This window comes from Diadema antillarum, unplaced genomic scaffold, assembly GCF_040938485.1.
Source record: "Diadema antillarum isolate AM-2024a unplaced genomic scaffold, OU_Dant_1.0 seq00000942_RagTag, whole genome shotgun sequence".
In the NCBI taxonomy this organism is placed as follows: domain Eukaryota; kingdom Metazoa; phylum Echinodermata; class Echinoidea; order Diadematoida; family Diadematidae; genus Diadema; species Diadema antillarum.
In genome coordinates this window covers 85,813-92,924 of record NW_027271792.1, presented here as the reverse complement: position 1 = coordinate 92,924, position 7,112 = coordinate 85,813, and positions in this window count along the sequence as shown.

Below are 7,112 nucleotides of genomic sequence, written 5' to 3'. Positions count from 1 at the left end.
TGTCAAACATCAGGGATCTGAAAGTTGGAGTCACTGTAATACTGGCTGGGCACCCATTTTTTTTTTAATTGGATGAAAGATTACTTTGACAATAAAAATGTTTGGAAAGTAAAATGCTTGTGAAAGCAACGAGTCAGTTGTCTCCAAATGGATTTCATTCACCTGTTACAGAGGTAAATGGTAGGTTTTTCTAGGTGATTTATGGAAAAATCTTGCTGCTTGTTATTGTAATGACAGTCTCCCACTGTGTGCTTAATTTCAGACCACAGATTAATAATGCCCTGTAGGTTCCATCCCTCCAATAAAATCTTTATATTTGTGTTGGAAATCATGTTGGTCCAGGAATTACATTTTTATTGTGTAGCCACAAACATTTAACTTGTTATTACTGTATATAAATTCTTACCGGTTTTATGTTTAATCCAGATATTGATACATGCAGAAGCTCGTATCTGGCAGAACAAGATCTGAAGCGTTCCTACTGACTGATGTACACATGTCAGTGACGGTCATTGTTCCTCTTCAACCCAGTCTGAAAATTGACTGAGGTCCATAGTCTGGCTTCACTCACTTGATCACTCACTTTAATATTCAGACTACAGTAGGATGTAGAGGAGACTCAAGAAACTGGAGATCAGTCATTGCCAACCAACTGGCTCTGTCCACTGCGCATCGCAACAGTGTGGGGCTGTAAAGTCATTTCCATCTTTCGATAATGTCCATCCAGCATTTGGGCCGTCTACCTCTGCATCTGCCACCTTTCTTGTGTAATTGTCATGGAAAGAGTGTTGTGGTGGTATACATGACCAGCAATGACAGTTTCTTCCCCTTATGATTGCAGTTCAAGGGGAGAATCTTGAGGACCTCCCCAGAGTGTGATTTGTTTGTTAAAACAAACTCATTTGTTTTCCTTTTTGTCCAAGAGATGCCAAAGAGATGCTTGAAACTCTCATTTTTAAATGACTGAATCCTCTTGGTAGACTCAGCTGTCAAGGTTCAGCCTTTGAAGCTGTACAGCAAGAAAGACACAACTTGACTTTAGTAGAATAGAGCTTCTGTTTGGTTGTGAAACTAATGTTCTTGCTTCTCCATATCCTGGTGAGTTTAGCCATAGCTGATGTTTCAGGGCCAGCCTGATCTTGACTTGAGCTGCCATCCTTTGTGAGTGTAGCACTGAGGTACAGTATTCTGTCTTCACCAACAACAAACTACAAGTAACTGTATATTGTATCAGAGAAATTTGATGTAAATCACTTTGAATTAACGCTATTACAAACTGATAAAAACTAGATCAGTAATACCTGCATCATTCCAAGATGGTACTTGTAGTATGTATTCCATATAAATATGTTACTTCATGTACAGGCAAACCTGTCTATAGCAGCCACCCAAGGGAAACGAAAAAAAATTGGTTGATACAGTGCACTCCCGTTATAACGAACACGGTTATAACGAAATTTCGTTATAACGAAGTAAAATTTCTGGTCCCAAAATTATCGCCATTGAAGTCTGTGGTACAAAATTCGCTCATAACGAACACGGTTATAATGAAATTTCCATTATAACGAAATCTTTTCTGAGCACCACTGACAAAGAAAAACAAAAGAAATGTGCTCTGTTATAACGAAATGCGAATCGCTTCTGAAAATACGTAGCGGAATAAGCATTGTGTACGTGTTCGCTTCTTGTGTTCTGCACAGTTTCCGAGAGGGAGTTGCATTATTGTAATACAGTACAATAATCTGAAATTAAACAAGGTTCGTTTTTTATTGTTCCGAAGGTACTTTATTACAAAACACACAGATTCTTATACACCTAAATGTCCGTTGGTTCGGAAATGAAATAGGGTTTGTTATTACGAACATTTTGGCGTTATTCAAACAGTTCGTTATTACTAAAGTTCGTTAAACCGACAATGAGATATAGTTCTTATTACGACGGTTCGTTAGTCAGGAAATGATAGGAATTCTAAACTTTCGTTAATCGCAACATTAAAAAAAGTTTCGTTAGTCCAAAGGTGAAAAAAGGTGTGTCCACTGACAAAACTTGGGAATCGCAATCTTCATAATCGTCTTAAGATAACCGAACCTATGAAATAACTAACCTTTCGCATTTTTTTTTTTCGATTTACAAACCTTCTTCGGAATAACAAACCTTATTTCATTGTCGGATTAAAAAACCTTCGGAACAGTGAACCATTCTCATTTTTTCATTTACAAACCTTTGGAATGACGAAACTCATTTCATTTTCCGATCAACGAGCCTTCGGAAAACGAACAATAAAATATTTATCTCTAAATTATGAACTTTCGAAATAACGAATCGTCGGAAGAGCGAAGCTTCAAAATAATGAACAAACTTTTGGATTCCCGGGAATGGCGAAACTTCGGAACAACGAGTCTTTAGGAGTAACGAACTTTAGTAAGAAACGAATCTTTGGAATAGCGAACTGTAACGGAATCCTATAAACTATCATTTTCTATACGACTTATTGTGTGACAAAAACAACTTTATGCTCTCTTTTAAATGTAATATCCAAACGAAACTAAAAAGGTACCATCCCATTTCACATAGCTTTCCAGTGTATGATGAGTATTCAACAAACATAATATTATATATGCGTGGTTACCTTGTTGTTATATATTGTATTTTTTCGGTTATAAAGAAATTTCGTTTTAACGAAAGAAAACGGCCGGTCGCGAGCATTTCGTTATAACGGGAGTGCACTGTATAGACAGGTGGCCGCTATAGACAGGTTATCTGACTTTTGTGTGCATTGCCTACATGTACAGTACATGTATCATCGTTGTAATCGCCTACTTGTATAAGTACTTACACAATATTGTACATGTACATTCGTATATGCACACATGTATTTCATGCATTGACATCAAGTTGTTGCAAGTAGCATGTGTACAGTCGTGAAGAAAGCTTAACACTACAAGTAGTGTATTATTATGACTGAATGAGTGATGAATGCAGCAGTGGCGATCACTGAACATTGCCCATGAATGACTGGCACGACTACAAAGCAGAAAAACATGCTGAATTATCAGCTTGGTTACAGCTCCATGTTGGTCTGTTGCCGCTTTAGACAGGTTAAAATCTACAGTGGTAAACAAAATGTGTGGCCGCTGGCCGCATTGGACAGGTGGCTGCTATACACAGGGTCTTTAACAGGGCTGTTGTCTGGAAGGGGTGGGGGTTTCAGTGGCTGCATATGGCAGGTGGCTGCTATTAAGGCAGGTTTGACTGTACATGTACAATGTACTGTATTTGACTGAGACAATACACAGTGTGTGTAATACATACTTGCCCCAATACAGTAGTGCTTTACGTTTTTCATTCATTAGGATGATGAGGTAGATCACATTTTTTCTTCACGAGTACTGTAAATCTGAAGATTGGAGAATTGATAGTTTATCTTTACACAGAGTTGATAAGAGGAAACTCCGATATAAAGAGATTTGAAATGACAAAATACATAATATAACAAACTAATTTCTCTGGTCCCGATGAATTTATTTCCTTTGTTTTGTATTATTGACTACTGATATAACAAAATACATTGTATCTGATATAGAGAACACACTGTCTTGGTCCCAAGGATCTCTTTTACCGAGTTTCCACTATGATACACTATAATGACTTACGCTCTGTTTTCATTTTTCACTATTCAGTGAACATTTTAAAAATTTTAGTACATTATGTTTTAAAGTGCATATTTATAGCAAGAGATGTACAATTCTAATTCTTTGTGTAAATAAAACTTGTGTAAAGTCAAACCACTGTATGCATTAGTTTAATCCTTGCTGTGAGGAGTCCAAAGATAGTACATGTACATGTAGTTGCAATTCTTGACTACACTGGTAGACTACATGATGATCATAAGCAAGCCAATTAGCCATTGAAGTTATTCCCTTGTTTGATGCATGGGCAGCCACTTTCAGACTTCACATATACTTCACTTTTTTTTTTGTACCGTTACACATACACTCACACAAGATCTGATTCTGAACTTGTGTCTTCACCTTTTTCTCATCAAATAACATACTTGGCCATCAATAATTCAGATAAATGCTCAATGGAACCGTTTCAGCTCGACATTATTTCCAATGTAAACACAAGTACCAAGTTGAAACTTTTGACACACAAGTGCTCACATCATATGCAGGCCCGAATGCTCACATGTGAGTTTATTACTGGAACTGCTATGTGCACAAGGTGTTGTTTTTAGCAGGGAAAATTGATGGCTCTCAACTATATTACACAAAGTATCCAAAATACTAGTAAATTGATGAATTCTTTGTCTTCATCTTGGGTAGCTGGTTTTCCTGGAACAGGGAGCGATTATGAACATAAATATATTTACCAGTAAAGATATATTGATCATAGTCAGCAGAATTCTGAACTTAGAAATGATCAATGCCAAGCAGTAGGTATACTGTATACGCCGAATATTTCGTGAGGTTTTCGCGAATTTCGCGAGTCAGGTGCTATGTATTCGCGAAATTAAAGACACGTGAAAATATTGACTCTGATCCCGATGTGGATGTCACATACGTGTGTACATTATCTCCGTTCAGTACAGGACTCCACGATCCTGAATTTAACCACTCGCGAAATATATGGCGTATACAGTATTATATACATGTATAGTATATAAATGTATATATTTATATATACATATATATATATATATATATATATACATTACCAAGACCAACTTAAATGATCCTCCTATCAATATTTAACACCCCACAAGAGTCTCGGCTACTGATTTGCAGGTGACCCTTCTGTGGCGTATGTTCAACTATACAAAGTTATTGTCGGCTAGTACACTGTCTTTTTAATGAAAGTTCATGACTTGAAGGGTTTGTTTGCCAAAACCAATAAGTCCATTTTTGAAGATTTTGAAGTACGATCTCTGTCATAATGTACAAAATAATACCTTTTAAATGATATATTGGTCACTACATATAAAGGTATATTTTTGAAGTTATGGTCAAAAGAAGCAAAAATTTTCTTATTATTCTCTTTATTTTCCTTGATCATTAATCGCAAATATCTCCATTTGGCAAATATGGACTTATCGGTTTTTGCAAACAAACTCTACACTTTTAGTCCAACAACCTAGGTCTGATGTGATGCATTTAAGACCTTCCACCATGACATCATGAGCTTTCTGTGCCAGGTACTCTGGAGAGTGCATACAATGCTTGGGGGTTTTCTGGGCCAATCAGCACTCAAAACACAAAGGTTTAAGGTTCAAGAGGTTTTCAAAGTTTGTTTGTTTTTTTCATAGTAAAAGTTCATTGACCCTTTGACATTTGTTGAATTCCTAGTAAACTTGGGCCTACATGACATCTACAAGGGAAAACCCCATTAAGACTAGCTATATAATGAGGTATTGCTTTTAATGAGGTAAATCCCATGGTCCGATTTTCCATCACTGTGTTAATAAGTTTGCAAGGCGCATGTTTTACCACAAGAAGGTAAAATCAGTAGCCTTCATGGTAACCTCATTATAACATGGTTTTCCTGGGACGCTATTCTGCACAAAGTTATTGCAACTAGCATGCCTTCAAGAAATTCCTTAGATCTTTTCCCCTTTACTACAAAGCTGCACATGACTAATATTCATTCTTGCCCTATGCCTTTAGGAGAAGGCGTGACAAGATTTTTGGTAACCCCATCTTAAGGTTGTGAAAAGTTAATGTATCTAGTGTTTTTAAAGAGAAGTTTACAGACACTTGAAGCAGTCTCCTTGGGCTGAGACTCATATTCTTGGTTGGCCTGCACCTATACACAGTGCACCTGTTGCTTGTAAGCAGTTATTGTAAATAGACTGCTTTTCAGGGAAAGGTCATTCACAGTAACATTTTCCATATGCTTGACAGTCTAATTTTACTAAAGTACATGTTGTAATACCAGTAATAATTAAACACAGTGCTGCTTGTTATATGCCATCACTCTAGTAACCTTAGGAGGTGCAGAGGGACATGTAGGCCTACTGAGTGAATGAAGGCTTTGTACATTAAAGTGAAAAGGACAAGGGTGAACCGTAATATGTCATCGCCTGTGAACCAGAAGGGCGCAAATGTGTTCTAGAATTTGAGTGTAAATAAGGGGGGGGGGGGGTATGGCCTTTTTGGCCCCCCCTTCAGATCTCTGTCGTGGATGGCGCGATCCTTGCAAAAATTTGCACTAAGATAGAGGCTAATGTAATCTACAAGACTGTATAGTTAGATTTTTCAAATTTTAATGTTTGTATTTTATATTAATTTATGCTAATTTATGCAAAAACATTTTGCCTATAAATCAAACAAGAGCCAAATTGTGTCTCGCCCATTCGCGTAGAAGAAATTAATGTTAATCTAATTCCCGGAAATTCATTGACCCGCCTATGACCTTTGACCTGGTGGTGACCTTCAACTCCCCAAGGGACATTTACCATCCAAGTTTGGTCCCAAATGGACAAAGGGATAAAAAGTTAAGAGCCATAATCGAAATGTGCCGGAAAAACTTAACATTGGGCCCTAAAAGTTTGTTGAGCCCTCTGTGACCTTTAAACTTGTGGTGACCTTCAACTCCCCAGACATCTACCATCCAAGTTTGGTCACAAATGGACTTATGGATCAAAGTTACGACCCATAATAGGAACGCGCCATAAAAACTTAACATTGGGCTTTAAAAGTTCGTTGACCCCTGCTTGTGATCTTTGACCTTGTGGTGATCATCCACTCCCCAAGGGACATCTACTATCTAAGTTTAGTCACAAACGGACCTATGGATCAAAAGTTATGACCCATATAGAAACGTGCCATAAAAACTTAACATTGGGCTCTAAAAGTTTGTTGACCCATGCTTGTGACCATTGACCTTGTGGAGACCATCCATCCCCTCGGTGGGAATAGTCAGTTTTGGTTGAGATGGGGCTTGACATTTCCAATGTCTTTTGATGATGATTTTTTTGTTGTTGTTGAAATAATGAGAAACCTCTTATGAAATCACATGAAAGAACATATAATTCTATGAGGAATTCAAAGTTCATTTTATGGAAATTGGTTTTGATATGGCCGAGATATCCAAAACGAAGCGATCCTCATTAA